At 51.2% G+C, this 24,478-nt stretch overlaps 1 protein-coding gene across 1 annotated transcript in view; it reads left to right on the forward strand.

Moving 5' to 3' along the window:
- Positions 1–24,478, forward strand: part of ADAMTSL2 (ADAMTS like 2) — a 414,165-nt gene that overhangs the window by 149,988 nt on the left and 239,699 nt on the right. The window contains exon 2 of the mRNA XM_063935800.1: positions 17,838–18,143. The gene's annotated coding sequence lies outside the window, so the exon portion shown is untranslated. The remainder of the gene's footprint in view (positions 1–17,837; positions 18,144–24,478) is intronic.

Genomic DNA, 24,478 nt, shown 5'->3' on the forward strand with positions numbered 1-24,478 from the left:
CCATTAGCTAATGAGGGGAGTAATGCAGACCTGATTGCAGCAGCAAATTTGTTATCAGTTGGGCAAAACCATGTGCACTGCAGGTGGGGCAGATGTAACATGTGCAGAGAGAGTTAGATTTGGGTGGGTTATATTGTTTCTGTGCAGGGTAAATACTGGCGGGTTCATTTTTACACTGCAATTTAGCTTTCAGTTTGAACACACTCCACCCAAATCTAACTCTCTCTGCACATGTTACATCTTCCCCACCTGCAGTGCACATGTTATATCTGCCCCTCCTGCACTGCACATGGTTTTGCCCAACTGCTAACAAATTTGCTGCTGCGATCAGGTCTGAATTACCCCCGAGATAGAGAATGATCCTTGCAGGAGGTATCTCCGACGCTGGTCCACTTCGGTTAGTGATGTTATTTCTACAGTCGTTGGCTTTATATTGATTTGTTTGTAATTATAGTTTTGCTTGGTAGAAAATGTTTAGCGCTGGGCTTATGTTTCTTTCACGGTCTGACTTCTCGCTAAGCTTCAGAATGTTTTACCTGCCACTTTTGTTACTTTTGCTGCTAAAAGTGCATAAAAAAAAGTCATAAAAGTAAAGTGCCCCAGATACGTAACATATTTTCCTTGTCCATCCTGTGATTGTGACAGGGACAACAACCGCTACATAAGAAAGTTAATGTCAGCAAACTGTGAAAGTAAAGCAGATTGCTGACTGCGATGTTTCATTCGGCGTTTGAGCTGCAGAGTCGCCCGTCTGACAGGTTACAGCGCAGACACAATACAGGGAATGTTCTCCATACGCATCAAAGCAACACTGCACCCTAGTGGCCATGCCATTTTTATAGGATGGGAAAAATGATTACTTAGGAAGTATCTGAGACTTTGGAAAAACTAATAATGATTCCCAGGGTGTAAAAATAAATAAATAAATAAAGTTTTATTATTTCTGCATTAATGTTTTAATAAAAAAATTGAAACCAGCTTATTATATAAATACAGGGAAACATTGATTTGCATTAGAAACCCTGATCAACCACATTTTAATGCTTTCTAACATTAAGAGGTATATTCAATTAGGGTCAGAATGGATCCGACAAGGGCTATTCAATGCCCATCTCAATTTTGACTTTAAAAAAGTCGAATTGAGATGAGGGACCGGAGAGGCGGGAGAGCCGCGGACAGATGGCGGACAGCCGTGGGCAGACAGGGGACAGCAGCGCTGCAGGAGGATGTGGCACAGCAGCCAGATCTCACGGCAGCGTCCACCCGGCTCCAGCAAGCGGGACCTCACTTGCTGGAGCCGGGTGGACGCTGCCGTGAGGGGCGGCTATTACTCATCCTCCTGCTGTGCTGTAGCATGGCTCTACCCCGTCTGCCCGCGGCTCTCCCCCGTTTGCCCGCGGCTCTCCTCCTCTCAGGTTTCTCATCTCAGTCCGACTTTTTTTTAAAGTTGAACTAAGATGGTCGGAAACGGGGCCGAAACCTGTCGAATGTAGCCCCGTTTCCTTCAGAAGTACGCGAATCGGCAGCTATACCGCCAATTCACGTACTATTCGACAAATCGAATTCCCCGACTTGTCGAATAAAAAAGCTGGGGACTGAATAGGTCGGAACCCCTTCCAACCTGAAAAGGTCGAAAACTGCCGTCTTTTCGACAAGACGGCAGTTTCGACCTTAATTGAATATACCCCTAAGAATCCAAAGTTATTAGGCTTTGATATGATTTATTTTACATCTTTCAATAAAACCAGATTTTTACTGCTTATTATTCCTATTACATCTGAATATATGTAGACAGACTAAACATAATAAAACATACAAAGTACACTCAGACATCTCAATAAGACTGACAGCCGGATGTACTAAGCAGAAAATGCGGTAAACCCCCTGTTTACCGCATTTTCCTGATGTACTAAGCCCCGTCCGGCTGGTCAGCGCCGCGGCGGGGTTCGCCAGCTTTAGCTGGCGATAGTCCATAGAAGCCTATGGGCTTCTCTCCGCGGCGCTGTGTGAGGGATCCCAGCATGCCCTGCGGCCGCCCCCCGTCACCCCGCGCATGCGCAGACTGACTTCTGGGGCCAAATCCCGGAAGTCAGGCTGCTGCTGTGCATCGCGGAGGACAGCTCTTATCGGAATGTTAGTACATATGCGATCAGCATCGTGGCGATGGGCGGCGATGTACATTAGTACATCCCGCCCTGAAGGGTTTGAATTGGAATAAACATGAGATTAAACCATGAGGATTTTCTCTGTGTATTATATAATTAATGTGTTGGAGATGTTGACCCTTTAAGACTGAGAATGTTAGTTGTGGTATTCTCCTGTCCTATAGGATTGTTAGGGGAGGAGTTTGTGGAGTCTTAGCTGATGCTAGGCAGATTTAGTACCTCTCTGATCTGGTTCACCCTCCCTATATCTCTGTTGACTGTGTGCATTTACTGCATTGGTTTAGCTCACTCATATGAAAACCACAAGCAACAAGAATGTGGAATAAGGCAGAGGAGGGGGTCTCCCGAGGGGTGTGTGCGGAGGGGTGAGAGACGGAACCCTTTTTGTTTGTTTTGGGGTTTTTTTTGTTTGTTTTTCATGTTTGTTACTCTTTGTTTGAACCTGCCATATGGTGCTTTACTCTGATGGAGAAATCTTGCTCCACTTATATTTTTAAGTGCCACTACATTTCTCTTGCAAGGATTCTGTTATAGGTAAAGATGGCAATTTCATTGTCTTTATTATCAGCCGGAGACATTGTGTATTGTTTCTGTACTATTGTATTGTCTATGGCCCTCATTCCGAGTTGTTCGCTCGCTAGCTGCTTTTAGCAGCCATGCAAACGCTAAGCCGCCGCCCTCTGGGAGTGTATCTTAGCTTAGCAGAAGTGCGAACGAAAGGATCGCAGCGCAGCAACAAAAAAAATTGTGCAGTTTCTGAGCAGCTCCAGACCTACTCCTAGCTTGCAATCAATTCAGACTATTTAGTTCCTGTTTCTCTTACGTCCTAGAGGATGCTGGGGACTCCGTAAGGACCATGGGGTATAGACGGGCTCCGCAGGAGACATGGGCACTATAAAGAACTTTAGAATGGGTGTGCACTGGCTCCTGCCTCTATGCCCCTCCTCCAGACCTCAGTTTGATACAGAGGAGACTGGGTGCACTACAGGGAGCTCTCCTGAGTTCTCTGAAAGAAAGATATTTATTAGGTTTTTTTATTTTCAGGGTGCACTGCTGGCAACAGACTCCCTGCATCATGGGACTGAGGAGAGAGAAGCAAACCTACTTAACTGCTAGGCTCTGCTTCTTAGGCCACTGGACACCATTAGCTCCAGATGGAGTCAGAACGCAGGTCTCCCCTCGCAGTTCGTCCCGGAGCCGCGCCGCCGTCCTCCTCACAGAGCCGGAAGATAGAAGCCGGGTGAGTATAAAAAGAAAGAAGACTTCAGAGGCGGCAGAAGACTTCAGATCTTCACAGCGGTAACGCTGCGCCCCATTGCTCCCACACAGGACACGGCAGGCACTGATGGGTGCAGGGGGGGCGCCCTGGGCAGCAATTGACACCTCTAGGACTGGCCAAAAGTTATATATATATATATATAGGCTCTGGGGCTGTATATAGGTATCCCCCGCCAGTTTTTGAAGGACTCGAGCTGGACCGAAGCCCGCCGCTGGGGGGGCAGAGCTTGATCCCTCAGCACTAACCAGCGCCATTTTCTCCACAGCACACGCTGAGAAGCTGGCTCCCCGGACTCTCCCCTGCTGAACACGGTGACAGAGGGTTTTAAAGAAAGGGGGGGTGCACATAATTGGCGTAGTAAATATATATATATATATATATATATATAAAGCGCTATATCTATCTGGGAATTTTTTTCAGGGTCATTGGCGCTGGGTGTGTGCTGGCATACTCTCTCTCTGTCTCTCCAAAGGGCCTTGTGGGGGAACTGTCTCCAGATTAGAGATTTCTCTGAGTGTGTGGGGTGTCGGTACGCGTGTGTCGGCATGTCTGAAGCGGAAGGCTCTTCTAGGGAGGAGGTGGAGCAAATGAGTGTGGTGTCTCCGTCGGCAAGGCCGACACCTGACTGGTTGGTTATGTGGAATGTTTTAAATGCAAATGTGAATTTATTACACAAAAGGTTGGACAAAGCTGAGTCCAGGGAATGTACAGGGAGTCTAGCCCTGCCTTTCACTATGTCGCAGGGACCTTCTGGGTCTCAAAAGCGCCCACTATCCCAAGTAGTAGACACTGATACCGACACGGATTCTGACTCCAGTGTCGACTATGATGATGCGAAGTTGCAGCCAAGGTTGGCTAAAAGTAGTGATGAGCGGGTTCGGTTTCTCGGAAACCGAACCCCCCCGAACTTCACCCTTTTTACACGGGTCCGAGCCATACTCGGATTCTCCCGTATGGCTCGGGTAACCCGAGCGCGCCCGAACGTCATCATCCCGCTGTCGGATTCTCGCGAGATTCGGATTCTATATAAGCAGCCGCGCGTCACCGCCATTTTCACTCGTGCATTGGAAATGTTAGGGAGAGGACGTGGCTGGCGTCGTCTCCGTTATTGTTGAACTTGATTGTGCACTATTGCTTAATTGTGGGGAGGGCTGGGGAGCAGCTGTATATAGGAGGAGTACAGTGCAGAGTTTTGCTGATCAGTGACCACCAGTTATCCGTTCTCTGCCTGAAAAAAACGCTCCATATCTGTGCTCAGTGTGCTGCATATATCTGTGCTCACACTGCTTAATTGTGGGGACTGGGGAGCAGCTGTATTATATAGCAGGAGTACAGTGCAGAGTTTTGCTGACAGTGACCACCAGTATACGTTGTCTGCCTGAAAAACACTCCATGTCTGTGCTCAGTGTGCTGCTTTATTGTGGGGACTGGGGACCACCAGTATAATATTATATAGGAGGAGTACAGTGCAGAGTTTTGCTGACCAGTGACCACCAGTATATAATATATAGCATTACGGTACAGTAGGCCACTGCTGTACCTACCTCTGTGTCGTCAATAAGTATACTATCCAACTACATTCTTTACCTGTGGTGCATTTTAGTTTTGCAGTTTGCTGACACAGTGACCACCAGTATACTATATATAGCAGTACGGTACGGAAGGCCACTGCTGTACCTACCTCTGTGTCGTCATTAAGTATACTATCCATCTACATTCTATACCTGGTGGTGCATTTTAGTTTTGCAGTTTGCTGACACAGTGACCACCAGTATACTATATATAGCAGTACGGTACGGAAGGCCACTGCTGTACCTACCTCTGTGTCGTCATTAAGTATACTATCCATCTACATTCTATACCTGTGGTGCATTTTAGTTTTGCAGTTTGCTGACACAGTGACCACCAGTATACTATATATAGCAGTATGGAAGGCCACTGCTGTACCTACCTCTGTGTCATCATTAAGTATACTATCCATCTACATTTTATACCTGTGGTGCGCCTCTTTTTCTCTATCGTCCTAAGTGGATGCTGGGGTTCCTGAAAGGACCATGGGGAATAGCGGCTCCGCAGGAGACAGGGCACAAAAAAGTAAAGCTTTACTAGGTCAGGTGGTGTGCACTGGCTCCTCCCCCTATGACCCTCCTCCAGACTCCAGTTAGATTTTGTGCCCGAACGAGAAGGGTGCAATCTAGGTGGCTCTCCTAAAGAGCTGCTTAGAGAAAGTTTAGTTTAGGTTTTTTTCTTTACAGTGAGTCCTGCTGGCAACAGGATCACTGCAACGTGGGACTTAGGGGGAAAGTAGTAAACTCACCTGCATGCAGAGTGGATTTGCTGCTTGGCTACTGGACACCATTAGCTCCAGAGGGATCGAACACAGGCCCAGCCGTGGAGTCCGGTCCCGGAGCCGCGCCGCCGACCCCCTTGCAGATGCTGAAGCGTGAAGAGGTCCGGAAACCGGCGGCTGAAGACTCCTCAGTCTTCATAAGGTAGCGCACAGCACTGCAGCTGTGCGCCATTTTCCTCTCAGCACACTTCACTGGGCAGTCACTGAGGGTGCAGAGCGCTGGGGGGGGGCGCTCTGAGAGGCAAATATAAACCTTATACAAGGCTAAAAATACCTCACATATAGCCCATAGGGGCTATATGGAGATATTTAACCCCTGCCTGACTGGAAAAATAGCGGGAGAAGAACCCGCCGAAAAAGGGGCGGGGCCTATCTCCTCAGCACACGGCGCCATTTTCTGTCACAGCTCCGCTGGTCAGAACGGCTCCCAGGTCTCTCCCCTGCACTGCACTACAGAAACAGGGTAAAACAGAGAGGGGGGGCACATTAATGGCTATATATATATATATATTAAAGCAGCTATAAGGGAGCACTTAATATAAGGATATCCCTTGTATATATAGCGCTTTGTGGTGTGTGCTGGCAGACTCTCCCTCTGTCTCCCCAAAAGGGCTAGTGGGTCCTGTCTTCATTAGAGCATTCCCTGTGAGTTTGCGGTGTGTGTCGGTACGTGGTGTCGACATGTATGAGGACGATATTGGTGTGGAGGCGGAGCAATTGCCAAATATGCAGATGTCACCCCCCAGGGGGTCGACACCAGAATGGATGCCTTTATTTGTGGAATTACGTGATGGTTTATCTTCCCTTAAACAGTCAGTTGAGGACATGAGGCGGCCGGACAATCAATTAATGCCTGTCCAGGCGCCTCAAACACCGTCAGGGGCTGTAAAACGCCCTTTGCCTCAGTCGGTCGACACAGACCCAGACACGGGCACTGATTCCAGTGACGACGGTAGAAATTCAAACGTATTTTCCAGTAGGGCCACACGTTATATGATTTTGGCAATGAAGGAGACGTTACATTTAGCTGATACTACAGATACCGTAAAACAGGGTATTATGTATGGTGTGAAAAAACTACAAACAGTTTTTCCTGAATCAGAAGAATTAAATGACGTGTGTGATGAAGCGTGGGTTGCTCCTGATAAAAAGTTGATAATTTCAAAAAAGTTATTGGCATTATACCCTTTCCCGCCAGAGGTTAGGGCGCGCTGGGAAACACCCCCTAAGGTGGACAAGGCGCTCACACGCTTATCCAAACAAGTGGCGTTACCCTCTCCTGAGACGGCCGCACTTAAGGATCCATCAGATAGAAAGATGGAAGTTATTCAAAAGAATATATACACACATGCAGGTGTTATACTACGACCAGCTATAGCAACTGCCTGGATGTGCAGTGCTGGAGTAGTTTGGTCAGAATCCCTGATTGAAAATATTGATACCCTAGATAGGGACAATGTTTTACTGTCGTTAGAACAAATAAAGGATGCATTTATCTATATGCGTGATGCACAGAGGGATATTTGCACACTGGCATCTCGGGTGAGTGCTATGTCCATTTCAGCCAGAAGAGCCTTATGGACACGACAGTGGACAGGCGATGCGGATTCAAAACGTCACATGGAGGTTTTGCCGTATAAAGGGGAGGAGTTATTTGGAGTTGGTCTATCAGACTTGGTGGCCACGGCTACTGCCGGGAAATCCACTTTTTTACCTCAAGTCACTCCCCAACAGAGAAAGGCACCGACCTTTCAACCGCAGCTTTTTCGCTCCTACAAAAATAAGAGAGCAAAGGGCTTGTCGTACCTGCCACGAGGCAGAGGAAGAGGGAAGAGACACCAACAGGCAGCTCCTTCCCAGGAACAGAAGCCCTCCCCGGCTCCTGCAAAAACCTCAGCATGACGCTGGGGCCTCTCAAGCGGACTCGGGGACAGTGGGGGGCCGTCTCAAAAATTACAGCGCGCAGTGGGCTCACTCGCAGGTAGACCCCTGGATCCTGCAGATAATATCTCAGGGGTACAGGTTGGAATTAGAGACGGATCCTCCTCATCGTTTCCTGAAGTCTGCCTTACCAACCGTCTCTTCCGAAAGGGAGAGGGTGTTGGAAGCCATTCACAAGCTGTACGCTCAGCAGGTGATAGTCAAAGTACCCCTATTACAACAAGGAAAGGGGTATTATTCCACTCTATTTGTGGTACCGAAGCCGGATGGCTCGGTAAGGCCTATTCTAAATCTGAAGTCCTTGAACCTCTACATAAAAAAGTTCAAGTTCAAGATGGAGTCACTCAGAGCAGTGATAGCGAACCTGGAAGAAGGGGACTTTATGGTATCCTTGGACATCAAGGATGCGTATCTACACGTTCCGATTTACCCCGCACACCAAGGGTACCTCAGGTTCATTGTTCAAAACTGCCACTATCAGTTTCAGACGCTGCCGTTCGGATTGTCCACGGCGCCTCGGGTCTTTACCAAGGTAATGGCCGAGATGATGATTCTTCTTCGAAGAAAAGGCGTATTAGTTATCCCATACTTGGACGATCTCCTAATAAGGGCAAGGTCCAGAGAACAGCTGGAGACAGCTTTAGCACTATCTCAAGAGGTGCTAAGACAACACGGGTGGATTCTGAATATTCCAAAATCCCATTTAATCCCGACAACTCGTCTGCTGTTCCTAGGAATGATTCTGGACACGGTTCAGAAAAAGGTTTTCCTTCCAGAGGAAAAAGCCAAGGAGTTATCCGATCTGGTCAGGAACCTCCTAAAACCAGGAAAAGTGTCAGTACATCAATGCACAAGAGTCCTGGGAAAAATGGTGGCTTCTTACGAAGCAATTCCATTCGGCAGATTCCATGCAAGAATATTCCAAAGGGATCTGTTGGACAAATGGTCAGGGTCGCATCTGCAGATGCACCTGCGAATAACCCTGTCACCAAAGACAAGGGTGTCACTTCTGTGGTGGTTGCAGAAGGCTCACCTATTAGAAGGCCGCAGATTCGGCATTCAGGATTGGATCCTGGTGACCACGGATGCCAGCCTGAGAGGCTGGGGAGCAGTCACACAAGGAAGAAACTTCCAGGGAGTATGGACGAGTCTGGAAAAGTCTCTTCACATAAACATTCTGGAACTAAGAGCAATCTACAATGCTCTAAGCCAGGCGGAACTTCTCCTGCAAGGAAAGCCGGTGTTGATTCAGTCGGACAACATCACGGCGGTCGCCCATGTAAACAGGCAGGGCGGCACAAGAAGCAGGAGTGCAATGGCAGAAGCTGCCAAGATTCTTCGCTGGGCGGAGAATCACGTGATAGCACTGTCAGCAGTGTTCATCCCGGGCGTGGACAACTGGGAAGCAGACTTCCTCAGCAGACACGATCTTCATCCGGGAGAGTGGGGTCTACATCCAGAAGTCTTCAACATGTTAATAGACCGTTGGGAAAGACCAATTGTAGACATGATGGCGTCTCGCCTCAACAAGAAACTGGACAAATATTGCGCCAGGTCAAGAGATCCACAGGCAATAGCTGTGGACGCACTGGTAACTCCTTGGGTGTACCAGTCAGTGTATGTGTTTCCTCCTCTGCCGCTCATACCAAAGGTATTGAAGATCATACGGCAAAGAAGAGTAAGAACAATACTAGTGGTTCCGGATTGGCCGAGAAGGACTTGGTATCCGGAACTTCAAGAGATGCTCACGGACGAACCGTGGCCTCTACCTCTGAGAAGGGACCTGCTACAGCAGGGTCCCTGTCTTTTTCAAGACTTACCGCGGCTGCGTTTGACGGCATGGCGGTTGAACGCCAGATCCTAAAAGGGAAAGGCATTCCAGAAGAAGTCATTCCTACCTTGATTAAGGCACGGAAGGAAGTCACCGTGACACATTATCACCGCATTTGGCGAAAATATGTAGCGTGGTGCGAGGATCGGAGGGTTCCGACGGAGGAATTCCAACTGGGTCGTTTCCTACATTTCCTGCAATCAGGATTATCTATGGGTCTCAAATTGGGATCCATTAAGGTTCAAATTTCGGCCCTGTCAATATTCTTCCAAAAAGAATTGGCCTCTGTCCCTGAGGTCCAGACTTTTGTCAAGGGAGTACTGCATATACAGCCTCCTGTGGTGCCTCCGGTGGCACCGTGGGATCTAAATGTAGTTTTAGATTTCCTCAAATCCCATTGGTTTGAACCATTGAAAAAGGTGGATTTGAAATATCTCACATTGAAAGTGACTATGTTACTAGCCCTGGCCTCTGCCAGGAGAGTATCTGAATTGGCGGCTTTATCTTATAAAAGTCCTTATCTAATCTTCCATTCGGATAGGGCAGAACTGCGGACTCGTCCGCATTTTCTCCCTAAAGTGGTATCAGCATTTCATCTGAACCAACCTATTGTGGTGCCTGCGGCCACTAGCGACTTGGAGGACTCCAAGTTGTTGGACGTTGTCAGAGCCTTAAAAATATACATTGCAAGGACGGCTGGAGTCAGAAAATCTGACTCGCTGTTTATATTGTATGCACCCAACAAGTTGGGCGCACCTGCTTCTAAGCAGTCGATTGCTCGTTGGATTTGTAACACAATTCAACTTGCACATTCTGTGGCAGGCCTGCCACAGCCTAAAACTGTAAAAGCCCACTCCACAAGGAAGGTGGGCTCATCTTGGGCGGCTGCCCGAGGGGTCTCGGCATTACAACTCTGCCGAGCAGCTACGTGGTCGGGGGAGAACACGTTTGTAAAATTTTACAAATTTGATACCCTGGCAAAGGAGGACCTGGAGTTCTCTCATTCGGTGCTGCAGAGTCATCCGCACTCTCCCGCCCGTTTGGGAGCTTTGGTATAATCTCCATGGTCCTTTCAGGAACCCCAGCATCCACTTAGGACGATAGAGAAAATAAGAATTTACTTACCGATAATTCTATTTCTCGGAGTCCGTAGTGGATGCTGGGCGCCCATCCCAAGTGCGGATTATCTGCAATACTTGTACATAGTTATTGTTAACTAATTCGGGTTATTGTTAAGGAGCCATCTTTAAGAGGCCCTTTCTGTTGTCATACTGTTAACTGGGTTTAGATCACAAGTTGTACGGTGTGATTGGTGTGGCTGGTATGAGTCTTACCCGGGATTCAAAATGCCTCCCTTATTGTGTATGCTCGTCCGGGCACAGTACCTAACTGGAGTCTGGAGGAGGGTCATAGGGGGAGGAGCCAGTGCACACCACCTGACCTAGTAAAGCTTTACTTTTTTGTGCCCTGTCTCCTGCGGAGCCGCTATTCCCCATGGTCCTTTCAGGAACCCCAGCATCCACTACGGACTCCGAGAAATAGAATTATCGGTAAGTAAATTCTTATTTTTTCTTTGCATCATGTGCTGTTTGGGGACAATTTTTTTGAAGTGCCATCCTGCCTGACACTGCAGTGCCACTCCTAGATGGGCCAGGTGTTTGTGTCGGCCACTTGTGTCGCTTAGCTTAGTCACACAGCGACCTTGGTGCGCCTCTTTTTTTCTTTGCATCATGTGCTGTTTGGGGACAACTTTTTTGAAGTGCCATCCTGTCTGACACTGCAGTGCCACTCCTAGATGGGCCAGGTGTTTGTGTCGGCCACTTGTGTCGCTTAGCTTAGTCACACAGCGACCTTGGTGCGCCTCTTTTTTTCTTTGCATCATGTGCTGTTTGGGGACTATTTTTTTGAAGTGCCATCCTGTCTGACACTGCAGTGCCACTCCTAGATGGGCCAGGTGTTTGTGTCGGCCACTTGTGTCGCTTAGCTTAGTCACACAGCGACCTTGGTGCGCCTCTTTTTTTCTTTGCATCATGTGCTGTTTGGGGACAATTTTTTTGAAGTGCCATCCTGTCTGACACTGCAGTGCCACTCCTAGATGGGCCAGGTGTTTGTGTCGGCCACTTGTGTCGCTTAGCTTAGCCATCCAGCGACCTCGGTGCAAATTTTAGGACTAAAAATAATATTGTGAGGTGTGAGGTGTTCAGAATAGACTGGAAATGAGTGGAAATTATGGTTATTGAGGTTAATAAAACTATGGGATCAAAATGACCCCCAAATTCTATGATTTAAGCTGTTTTTTAGGGTTTTTTGTAAAAAACACCCGAATCCAAAACACACCCGAATCCGACAAAAAATTTTCGGTGAGGTTTTGCCAAAACGCGTCCGAATCCAAAACACGGCCGCGGAACCGAATCCAAAACCAAAACACAAAACCCGAAAAATGTCCGGTGCACATCACTAGCTAAAAGTATTCATTATATGATTATTGCAATAAAAGATGTGTTGCATATCACAGATGACCCCTCTGTACCTGACATGAGGGTCCACATGTTTAAAGAAAAGAAGCCTGAGGTCACTTTTCCCCGTTCACATGAGCTAAATGAGTTGTTTGAAAGGGCTTGGGAAACTCCAGACAAGAAACTGCAGATTCCCAAAAGGATTCTTATGGGCTGTAACACACACTCCGGTTTTTCCCAGATGGCAAAAAGCCGGACAAACTTTGTCCGGCTTTTTGCCATCCGGGAGAAACCGGCAGTGTCTGTCACACAGGACGGCTTTGAGCCGTGTGTGATGCTGTGCGCATGCGCAGCATCAGACACGGCTTCAGAAAAAAACGTGTGTGAAAGCTCCCCTTCACACACACGGTTTACTGGCTGCAAAGACGGCCCGGCGGCCGCCCGGCAGCCGGACTTCTAGTGGTGAGACCCGGCTGCAACCCGGCAGCCGGGCCGGGGCCGTGCAGTGTGAAGGGACCCTACCCCTCACACTGTTAACTACAATGCCGGCACGGGAAAAAGCCGGGTAGTGTGTTTTAGCCCTATGGCGTATCCTTTCCCGGCTAAGGACAGGATACGGTCGGAATACTCCCCAAGGGTGGACAAAGCGTTGACACGCTTATCCACAAAGGTAGCGCTGCCATCTCAAGATACCGCATCCCTCAAGGATCCTGCGGATCGCAGGCAGGAGACTACCTTGAAGTCAATTTACACACATACTGGTACATTACTCAGACCGGCGATAGCGTCGGATTGGGTTTGTAGCGCTGTAGCAGCATGGACAGATACCTTATCTGCTGATATTGATACGCTGGATAAGGAAACCATTTTATTGACCCTGGGTCACATTAAGGATGCTGTCCTATATATGAGAGATGCTCAGAGAGACGTTGGGCTACTGGGTTCCAGAGCCAACGCTATGGCGATTTCTGCTAGGCGAGCCCTATGGACCCGACAATGGACGGGTGATGCCGACTCGAAGAGGCACATGGAGGTTTTGCCTTACAAGGGTGAGGAATTGTTTGGGGAAGGTCTCACGGACCTGGTCTCCACAGCTACTGCTGGTAAATCAACTTTTTTGCCTTATGTTTCCTCAGAGCCTAAGAAAACGCCACTTTATCAGATGCAGTCCTTTCGGTCGCATAAATCCAAGAGAGTACGGGGATCTTCCTTTCTTGCCAGAGGTAAGGGCAGGGGGAAAAAGCTGCCAACTACAGCTAGTTCCCAGGAGCAGAAATCCTCCCCGGCTTCTACAAAATCCACCGCATGACGCTGGGGCTCCGCTGAGGGAGTCCGCCCCAGTGGGGGCACGTCTTCGATTTTTCAGCCACGTCTGGGTTCACTCACAGGTGGATCCCTGGGCAATAGACATAGTTTCCCAGGGTTACAAACTGGAATTCAAAGAGGTGCCTCATCGCCGGTTTTTCAAATCGGCCCTGCCGGCTTCTTCCCCAGAGAGGGAGGTAGTTTTTTAAATGCAATTCAAAAATTGTGTCTTGAACAAGTGGTGGTCAAAGTTCCCCTGCTTCAGCAGGGGATGGGGTATTACTCAACCCTGTTTGTGGTCCCGAAACCGGACGGTTCGGTCAGACCCATTCTGAATTTAAAATCCTTAAACCTATACTTAAAAAGGTTCAAGTTCAAGATGAAATCACTCAGAGCGGTCATCGCCAGCCTGGAAGGGGGGATTATATGGTGTCCCTGGACATCAAGGATGCATACCTTCATGTCCCCATATATCCGCCTCATCAGGCGTTCCTGAGATTTGCTGTAGAGGATTGTCATTACCAATTTCAGACGTTGCCGTTTGGGCTTTCCACGGCCCCGAGGATTTTCACCAAGGTAATGGCGGAAATGATGGTGCTCCTGCACAAGCAGGGGGTCACAATTATCCCGTACTTGGACGATCTCCTAATAAAAGCGAGATCAAGAGAGCAGTTGCTGAACAACGTATCACTCTCCCTGAGGGTGTTGCAGCAGCACGGCTGGATTCTCAATCTCCCAAAGTCACGAGGACTTTTCAGTGGGACCTTCTGGACAAGTGGTCCGGGTCACATCTACAGATTCATCAGATGATCAGCCTGTCCCCCAGGGCCAGGGTATCTCTCCTGTGGTGCCTGCAGAGTGCTCACCTTCTACAGGGTCGCAGGTTCGGCATTCAGGACTGGGTTCTGGTAACCACGGACGCGAGCCTCCGAGGATGGGGAGCAGTCACACAGGGAAGAAACTTCCAGGGTCTATGGTCAAGCCAGGAGGCTTGTCTACACATCAATGTACTGGAATTAAGGGCCATATACAACGGCCTTCGTCAAGCGGAGAATTTGCTTCACGACCTACCGGTTCTGATTCAGTCAGACAACATCACCGCAGTGGCTCATGTAAACCGTCAGGGCGGAACAAAGAGCAGAGTGGCAATGGCAGATGCCACCAGGATTCTTCGCTGGGCGGAACATCATGTAAGCGCTCTGACAGCAGTCTTCATTCCGGGAGTGGACAACTGGGAAGCGGATTTCCTCAGCAGACACGATCTACATCCAGGAGAGTGGGGACTTCATCAGGATGTCTTTGCAGAGATTGCAAGTCAGTGGGGACTGCCTCAAATAGACATGATGGCTTCGCGCCTCAACAAGAAGCTTCCGAGGTATTGCGCCAGGTCAAGGGACCCTCAGGCGGTAGCAGTGGACGCTCTGGTGACACGTGGGTGTTCCAGTCGGTCTATGTGTTCCCTCCTCTTCTTCTCATCTCCAAGATATTGAGAATCCTAAGACGAAGAGGAGTACAGACAATTCTCATTGTTCCAGATTGGCCTCGAGGGCCTGGTATCCGGATCTGCAGGAAATGCTCACAGAAGATCCGTGGCCTCTTCCTCTCAGAGAAGACCTGTTGCAACAAGGGCCCTGTCTGTTCCAGGACTTACCGCGGCTGCGTTTGACGGCATGGCGGTTGATTGCCGAATCCTAGCGGAAAAGGGCATTCCGGATGAGGTCATTCCTACTCTGATAAAGGCTAGGAAGGACGCGACAGCGAAACATTATCACCGTATATAGAGGAAGTATGTATCTTGGTGTGAGTCCAGGAATGCTCCTCCGGAAGAATTCCATCTGGGCCGTTTCCTTCACTTCCTACAGACTGGAGTGAATTTGGGCCTAAAATTAGGCTCCATTAAGGTTCAGATTTCGGCCCTATCCATTTTCTTTCGGAAGGAATTGGCTTCTCTCCCAGAAGTCCAGACTTTTGTGAAGGGAGTGCTGCATATCCAGCCTCCTTTTGTGCCTCCAGTGGCACCATGGGACCTTAACGTGGTGTTAAGGTTCCTTAAGTCTCACTGGTTTGAGCCTCTTCAAACGGTGGAATTAAAGTACCTCACTTGGAAAGTGGTCATGTTGTTGGCCTTGGCATCGGCAAGGCGAGTGTCTGAGTTGGCGGCTTTATCTCACAAAAGCCCCTATCTGATTTTCCACGTGGATAGAGCGGAGTTGCGGACTCATCCTCAATTTTTGCCAAAGGTGATTTCATCTTTTCATATGAACCAACCTATTGTGGTGCCTGTGGCTACGTGGGACTTGGAGGATTCCGAGTCCCTTGATGTGGTCAGGGCATTGAAAATTTACGTGACCAGAACGGCTCAGGTTAGGAAAACAGAGGCACTGTTTGTTCTGTATGCAGCCAACAAGGTTAGCGCTCCTGCTTCTAAGCAGACTATTGCTCGCTGGATCTGTAACACGATTCAGCAAGCTCATTCTACGGCTGGATTGCAGTTACCAAATTTGGTAAAGGCCCATTCCACTAGGAAAGTGGGCTCTTCTTGGGCGGCTGCCCGAGGTGTCTCGGCATTACAGCTTTGCCGAGCGGCGACTTAGTCGGGTTCAAACACCTTTGCAAAGTTCTACAAGTTTGATACCCTGGCTGATGAGGACCTCATGTTTGCTCAATCGGTGCTGCAGAGTCATCCGCACTCTCCCGCCCGTTTTGGAGCTTTGGTATAATCCCCATGGTCCTTACGGAGTCCCCAGCATCCTCTAGGACGTAAGAGAAAATAAGATTTAAACCTACCGGTAAATCTTTTTCTCCTAGTCCGTAGAGGATGCTGGGCGCCCGTCCCAGTGCGGACTAAACTCTGCAAGACTTGTATATAGTTTTTGCTTACGTAAGGGTTATGTTACAGTTTTGATCAGTCTAGAGCTGATGCTGTTTTGTTTCATGCTGTTAACTGGTTAGTATATTCCAGGTTATACGGTGTGAATGGTGTGGGCTGGTATGAATCTTGCCCTTAGATTAACTAAAATCCTTTCCTCGTACTGTCCGTCTCCTCTGGGCACAGTTTCTCTGAGGTCTGGAGGAGGGGCATAGAGGGAGGAGCCAGTGCACACCCATATCTAAAGTTCTTTTTAGTGCCCATGTCTCCTGTGGAGCCCGTCTATTCCCCATGGTCCTTACGGAGTCCCCAGCATCCTCTACGGACTACGAGAAAAAGATGTACCGATAGGTTTAAAATCTTATTTTTGACGGCATGACCACGCTCCTGCGTTCGGCCAGCCACGCCTGCATTTCCCCAAGCACGCCTGCGTTTGTTTCTGACACGCCTGCGTTTTTCCACACACTCCCAGAAAACGGTCAGTTTCCACCCAGAAACGCCCACTTCATGTCAATCACTCTGCGGCCAGCACTGCGACTGAAAAGCTTCGCTAGACCTTGCGTGAAACTACTTCGGCTGTTGTGAAAGTACGTTGCGCGTGCGCATTGCGGCACTTACGCATGCGCAGAAGTGCCGCTTTTTTACAAAACGCTGCGCTGCGACCGAAATCTGCAATCGAACAACTTGGAATGACCACCTATGTCAAGATAGTACTGTTTTTATTTTATGTTCTACTGGGGCCATTGTCCATTGCTAGTGCACTATTGTGAAGTATACTTTGTATTACACGTGATGCTTCAATAATAAAAAACAGAAAAAAAAAAGGAAAAAAATTATGTTGAATAATACGGGGGGATTCCTTTACAATAGGCATTTGTAAGAAGTCACGGCGCCTTACCTGTAGTCACAACATAAGAAAACAATCCAGAGTGGTTTTTTGTTGTTTGTTCTTTAAACCCATATGGTTTAAACCAACCAACCCTGATATACAGTATGCCAATAAAAACCCAGTAACACATTGCAGTTGAATTATATGAAGTTTTTATTATAGGACCCATATAACACGTATAAGAAGGTTCACGGATCAATAATGTAAAAGTGTAAATGAAGACAATACGGAGGTGACTGCCCGATTCCGTGCCAGTAATCATATTGAAGTATTCTACATTACGTTCGGCCTGCTTTAACTTGGATGTACATATAGAACATTGTGATTGTAAAATGATAAGCCGTCATCAAATTTTGATCAAACCTTTTATTCCTGTACTGTATAATATTATACAGCTAATCAGGGACGCCGGGACAGGCGTGAATGACGCACATTCAATGGGCGGAGTTAATAGACACCCATAAACAAACATTATGAAGCTGATTGGCTTCATACTTTTATATATTGGGTTGGCCCAAAAACTCAAATAGTTTTTTCTTTTTTACATGAAAAATACTCAAACAGTGGTAAATTACCATTTGAAATATTATTTATTAATTATTTATTAACAGTATCTTATATAGCGCAGCATATTCCGTTGCACTTTACAATTGGAAATTAAAATTGCGCGCTGGAAGTCGTCTTTCTTTTCCCATCTTAATTATTATGGTTTTTATTTATTTACTTGTTTCTTTTTCCTTTTGTTTTTGAAGGTATATACATCTGGCCAGCTGCAAAGTAAGAGGACGTACAATTAGTAAATGCTTATTACTGACACTATCCCATTAGTCTGACTGGAACTGGATGTGTAAAATGAACTAAACAGGCTTCTTACACCGAAGAAATCTATCCGTGAAATCCGCAAGGAGTACACAGCTGCATCCTGCAGACACGTCGTCCAAATTGTTCTGTATCGGCGTCCTTGTACACACACAGCGTTTCATTCTCATTTCTGTGCGGAACGCCAGGGGGAATCCAGCATTCCAGGCACACGGAGGATCCATGTCTGCTCTCACAAAGTAAGATAATGGAGAATAAAGTTACCTGTGCACTTATGTAATGACACAATTGTGACTCAGGGGGGCTAGTTCAGACCTGATCGCTAGGCTGCGTTTTTGTACAGCGGGCGATCAGGTCTAAACTGTGCATGCGGATCGGCGCTCAGCGATGGGTTTCTGCAAAGAATACATTCGCACGGGCGTTTGCAAGGAGATTGACAGGAAGAGGGCGTTTGTGGGTGGCAACTGACCGTTTTGTAGGAGTGTTTGGAAAAATGCAGGCATGTCCAAGCGTTTGCAGGGCGGGTGTCTGACGTCAATTCCGGTCCCGGACAGGCTGATGTGATCGCAGCGGCTGAGTAAGTCCTGGGCTGCGCAGAGACTGCACAAGATCTGTTTGTACCGCTCTGCTACACATGCGTTCACACACTTGCACAGCTAAAATATACTCCCCTATGGGCAGCGACTATGCGAACGCAGGACTGCAAAAAAAACCTATCGAGCGATCGGGTCTGAATTAGCCCCAGTGTGCGGAAGATGCTATAATACCATAATGGGTAGAGATTGCCCAATTGTGGAGGTGCTCTCTATCCAGCAGGTGCAATAGAAAATGCCTTGGAGTAAACAGAGTAGAGGCAACTACAGGGACACACAAACTCCTTATAGTAGCAGCACGAAATACCTTTACCTGTACTGTAGCAGGTTATTTACCATGGCGAGGCTTAACGGGATTTTTGGAGAGACTTGGTTTAGACTTTCTTACAACCATATTTCTTTAACGAGCAAAATGATTCCGGTGCAGCCAGTGTTACCGAGGCACCAAAATAAAAAGCAATTTGCTTCTGGAACACACCATGTTGCGATGCAGGAGGTGTAAGGGCATTTAGATTTTGCATGCAGAAAAATCCTGCCTGCTTTTGCATGTAGCAGAGAAATTCTGGACAGCTTTGCTTTTTCTCTGAAATTCCGCTAGGACACCCCCTTTCCTAACTATAACACATTTTACATCTGCACCGTGGAACGGCACAACCCTTTTCTCTCTGACTTCTGAGTTCTAACTCGGAGTAAGGGCCTGAATGAGTGACATAAATTATTATTATTATTTTTTTTGGATATTCCCCTCTTCCAAAATATTCTCCCGCTGTCCAGCACAATGACAGTCTATGTCTACAGTCTTCCTTGCTTATAAGCAGTGGCAGAGCTGAGCCGATGGCAGCTTCTTCTGTGTCTGTGCAAGAGGAGGGCACCAGTGTTGGCACATAACGCTGTACGACTCTTCGGGCGTGTTCCGGGTGTGTTAGAATAACTGCTTAATACGGCAGTGACATTGAACTGAATCGATTACAACATGTCTTACGTACACTCACGTCCCACATACACATACGTGGGGTATAGTATGCAGACTGAGAGGGATCCTGACACCCCCTTCGCCCACTGGAAGCGAGTTGTCACAGGGAACATAGACCCTCATTCAGTCTGCGTCTCAAATGTCCGAAAATCGCAAACGGGCAATTTTTGGGTATTGTGCACAGTGTATGTGTGATCTTTCACAGTCTGATCACATGCCTGAAGGATGCGATTGCAGTGTGATTGACAGCCATAGGTGTTGGGGTGGGAGTGGTTGGGGCGGCAACGTGGCGTTATGGGGGAGTGGTCCGAACAATGCAGGCATGTCTGGACTGTTTTAGGGCTGGCATGGGTGCGCCAGGCAGGGGTCAACACTAGTTGCTGTGATCGCAATCTAATTGCATTGCAATCGAAATTAGATTGCGATCACAGCAATGGGCGGCGCTTCTCATGCTGGGCGGCCTTGTCCTGTGCTGGGTGGCGCTTCTCATGCTGGGTGACCTTGTCCTGTGCTGGGCAGCGCTTCTCATGCTGGGCGGCCTTGTCCTGTGCTGGGTGGCGCTTCTCATGCTGGGTGACCTTGTCCTGTGCTGGGCAGCTCTTCTCATGCTGGGCGGCCTTGCCCTGTGCTGGGCGGCCTTGTCCTGTGCTGGGCAGCTCTTCTCATGCTGGGCGGCCTTGTCCTGTGCTGGGCAGCTCTTCTCATGCTGGGCGGCCTTGCCCTGTGCTGGGCGGCGCTTCTCATGCTGGATGGCCTTGTCCTGTGCTGGGTGGCGCTTCTCATGCTGGGTGGCCTTGCCCTGTGCTGGGCGGTACTTCTCATACTGGGTGACCTTGTCCTGTGCGGGGCGGCGCTTCTCATGCTGGGTGGCCTTGCCCTGTGTCTCTTTGCCCTGTGCTGGGCAGCACTTGTCATGCTGGGTGTGTGCTGGGCAGCGCTTATCATGCTGGGCGGCCTTGCCCTGTGCTGTGCGGCTTTTCTCATGCTGGGCGGCTCTTCTCATGCTGGGTGACCTTGCCCTGTGCTGGGCGGCGCTTCTCATGCTGGGTGGCCTTGCCCTGTGCTGGGCGGTACTTCACATGCTGGGTGACCTTGCCCTGTGCTGGGTGGTACTTCTCATACTGGGTGACCTTGTCCTGTGCGGGGCGGCGCTTCTCATGCTGGGTGGCCTTGCCCTGTGCTGCGTCTCTGCCCTGTGCTGGGCAGCGCTTCTCATGCTGGGCGGCCTTGCCCTGTGCTGGGCGGCGCTTCTCATGCTGGGCGGCACTTCTCATGCTGGGCGGCCTTGCCCTGTGCTGGCCGGTGCTTCTCATGCTGGGTGGCCTTGCCCTGTGCTGTGCGGCTTTTCTCATGCTGGGCGGCTCTTCTCATGCTGGGTGACCTTGCCTTGTGATGGGCAGTGCTTGTCGTGCTGGGCGGCTCTTCTCATGCTGGGTGGCGCTTCTCATGCTGGGCGGCCTTGCCCTGTGCTGGGTGGCGCTTCTCATGCTGGGTGACCTTGCCCTGTGCTGGGCGGTGCTTCTCATGCTGGGTGACCTTGCCCTGTGTCTCTTTGCCCTGTGCTGGGCAGCGCTTGTCATGCTGGGTGTGTGATGGGCAGCGCTTCTCATGCTGGGCGGCCTTGCCCTGTGATGGGCGGCGCTTCTCATGCTGGGCGGCCTTGCCCTGTGCTGGGCGGCGCTTCTCATGCTGGGTGACCTTGCCCTGTGCTGGGCGGTGCTTCTCATGCTGGGTGACCTTGTCCTGTGCTGGGTGGCGCTTCTCATGCTGGGTGACCTTGTCCTGTGCTGGGCGGCGCTTCTCATGCTGGGCGGCCTTGTCCTGTGCTGGGTGGCGCTTCTCATGCTGGGTGACCTTGTCCTGTGCTGGGCGGCGCTTCGCATGCTGGGCGGCCTTGCCCTGTGCTGGGCGGCCTTGCCCTGTGCTGGGCAGCTCTTCTCATGCTGGGCGGCCTTGCCCTGTGCTGGGCGGCCTTGTCCTGTGCTGGGCAGCTCTTCTCATGCTGGGCGGCCTTGCCCTGTGCTGGGCGGCCTTGTCCTGTGCTGGGCAGCTCTTCTCATGCTGGGTGGCCTTGCCCTGTGCTGGGCGGCCTTGTCCTGTGCTGGGCGGCGCTTCTCATGCTGGATGGCCTTGTCCTGTGCTGGGTGGCGCTTCTCATGCTGGGTGGCCTTGCCCTGTGCTGGGCGGCGCTTCTCATGCTGGGTGGCCTTGCCCTGTGCTGGGCGGTACTTCTCATACTGGGTGACCTTGTCCTGTGCGGGGCGGCGCTTCTCATGCTGGGTGGCCTTGCCCTGTGTCTCTTTGCCCTGTGCTGGGCAGCACTTGTCATGCTGGGTGTGTGCTGGACAGCGCTTATCATGCTGGGCGGCCTTGCCCTGTGCTGTGCGGCTTTTCTCATGCTGGGCGGCTCTTCTCATGCTGGGTGACCTTGCCCTGTGCTGGGCGGCTCTTCTCATGCTGGGTGGCGCTTCTCATGCTGGGCGGCCTTGCCCTGTGCTGGGTGGCGCTTCTCATGCTGGGTGACCTTGCCCTGTGCTGGGCGGTGCTTCTCATGCTGGGTGACCTTGCCCTGTGTCTCTTTGCCCTGTGCTGGGCGGCGCTTCTCATGCTGGGTGACCTTGCCCTGTGCTGGGTGGCGCTTCTCATGCTGGGCGGCCTTGTCCTGTGCTGGGCAGCTCTTCTAATGCTGGGCAGCCTTGCCCTGTGCTGTGCGGTACTTCTCATGCTGGGCGGCCTTGCCCTGTGCTGGGCAGCTCTTCTCATGCTGGGCAGCCTTGCCATGTGCTGTGCGGTACTTCTCATGCTGGGCGGCCTTGCCCTGTGCTGGGCAGCTCTTCTCATGCTGGGCAGCCATGCCCTGTGCTGGGCAGCGCTTGTCATGCTGGGCGGCCTTGCCTTGTGCTGGGCGGCGCTTCTCATGCTGGGCGGCCTTGCCTTGTGCTGGGTGGCACTTCTCATGCTGGATGGCCTTGCCCTGTGCTGGGCGGCGCTTCTCATGCTGGGTGGCCTTGCCCTGTGCTGGGTCTCTTTGCCCTGTGCTGGGCAGCGCTTGTCATGCTGGGCGGCCTTGCCTTGTGCTGGGCGGCGCTTCTCATGCTGGGCGGCCTTGCCTTGTGCTGGGTGGCACTTCTCATGCTGGATGGCCTTGCCCTGTGCTGGGCGGCGCTTCTCATGCTGGGTGGCCTTGCCCTGTGCTGGCCGGTACTTCTCATGCTGGATGGCCTTGCCCTGTGCTGGGCGGCGCTTCTCATGCTGGGTGGCCTTGCCCTGTGCTGGGTGGCACTTCTCATGCTGGATGGCCTTGCCCTGTGCTGGGCGGCGCTTCTCATGCTGGGTGGCCTTGCCCTGTGCTGGGTGGCACTTCTCGTGCTGGATGGCCTTGCCCTGTGCTGAGCGGCGCTTCTCATGCTGGGTGGCCTTGCCCTGTGCTGGGCGGTACTTCACATGCTGGGTGACCTTGCCCTGTGCTGGGTGGTACTTCTCATACTGGGTGACCTTGTCCTGTGCGGGGCGGCGCTTCTCATGCTGGGTGGCCTTGCCCTGTGCTGCGTCTCTGCCCTGTGCTGGGCAGCGCTTCTCATGCTGGGCGGCCTTGCCCTGTGCTGGGCGGCGCTTCTCATGCTGGGCGGCACTTCTCATGCTGGGCGGCCTTGCCCTGTGCTGGCCGGTGCTTCTCATGCTGGGTGGCCTTGCCCTGTGCTGTGCAGCTTTTCTCATGCTGGGCGGCTCTTCTCATGCTGGGTGACCTTGCCCTGTGATGGGCAGCGCTTGTCGTGCTGGGCGGCTCTTCTCATGCTGGGTGGCGCTTCTCATGCTGGGCGGCCTTGCCCTGTGCTGGGTGGCGCTTCTCATGCTGGGTGACCTTGCCCTGTGCTGGGCGGTGCTTCTCATGCTGGGTGACCTTGCCCTGTGTCTCTTTGCCCTGTGCTGGGCAGCGCTTGTCATGCTGGGTGTGTGATGGGCGGCGCTTCTCATGCTGGGCGGCCTTGCCCTGTGATGGGCGGCGCTTCTCATGCTGGGCGGCCTTGCCCTGTGCTGGGCGGCGCTTCTCATGCTGGGTGACCTTGCCCTGTGCTGGGCGGTGCTTCTCATGCTGGGTGACCTTGTCCTGTGCTGGGCGGCGCTTCTCATGCTGGGTGACCTTGCCCTGTGCTGGGTGGCGCTTCTCATGCTGGGCGGCCTTGCCCTGTGCTGGGCGGCCTTGCCCTGTGCTGGGCAGCTCTTCTCATGCTGGGCAGCCTTGTCCTGTGCTGGGTGGCGCTTCTCATGCTGGGTGACCTTGTCCTGTGCTGGGCGGCGCTTCTCATGCTGGGCGGCCTTGCCCTGTGCTGGGCGGCCTTGCCCTGTGCTGGGCAGCTCTTCTCATGCTGAGCGGCCTTGCCCTGTGCTGGGCGGCCTTGTCCTGTGCTGGGCAGCTCTTCTCATGCTGGGCGGCCTTGCCCTGTGCTGGGCGGCCTTGTCCTGTGCTGGGCAGCTCTTCTCATGCTGGGCGGCCTTGCCCTGTGCTGGGCGGCCTTGTCCTGTGCTGGGCGGCGCTTCTCATGCTGGATGCCCTTGTCCTGTGCTGGGTGGCGCTTCTCATGCTGGGTGACCTTGTCCTGTGCTGGGCGGCCTTGCCCTGTGCTGGGCAGCTCTTCTCATGCTGGGCGGCCTTGCCCTGTGCTGGGCGGCCTTGTCCTGTGCTGGGCAGCTCTTCTCATGCTGGGCGGCCTTGCCCTGTGCTGGGCGGCCTTGTCCTGTGCTGGGCAGCTCTTCTCATGCTGGGCGGCCTTGCCCTGTGCTGGGCGGCCTTGTCCTGTGCTGGGCAGCTCTTCTCATGCTGGGCGTCCTTGCCCTGTGCTGGGCGGCCTTGTCCTGTGCTGGGCAGCTCTTCTCATGCTGGGCGGCCTTGCCCTGTGCTGGGTGGCGCTTCTCATGCTGGGTGGCCTTGCCCTGTGCTGGGTGGCGCTTCTCATGCTGGGTGACCTTGTCCTGTGCTGGGCGGCGCTTCTCATGCTGGGCGGCCTTG

Source organism: Pseudophryne corroboree, chromosome 8 (genome assembly GCF_028390025.1).
Source record: "Pseudophryne corroboree isolate aPseCor3 chromosome 8, aPseCor3.hap2, whole genome shotgun sequence".
NCBI classification, from domain to species: Eukaryota; Metazoa; Chordata; class Amphibia; order Anura; family Myobatrachidae; genus Pseudophryne; species Pseudophryne corroboree.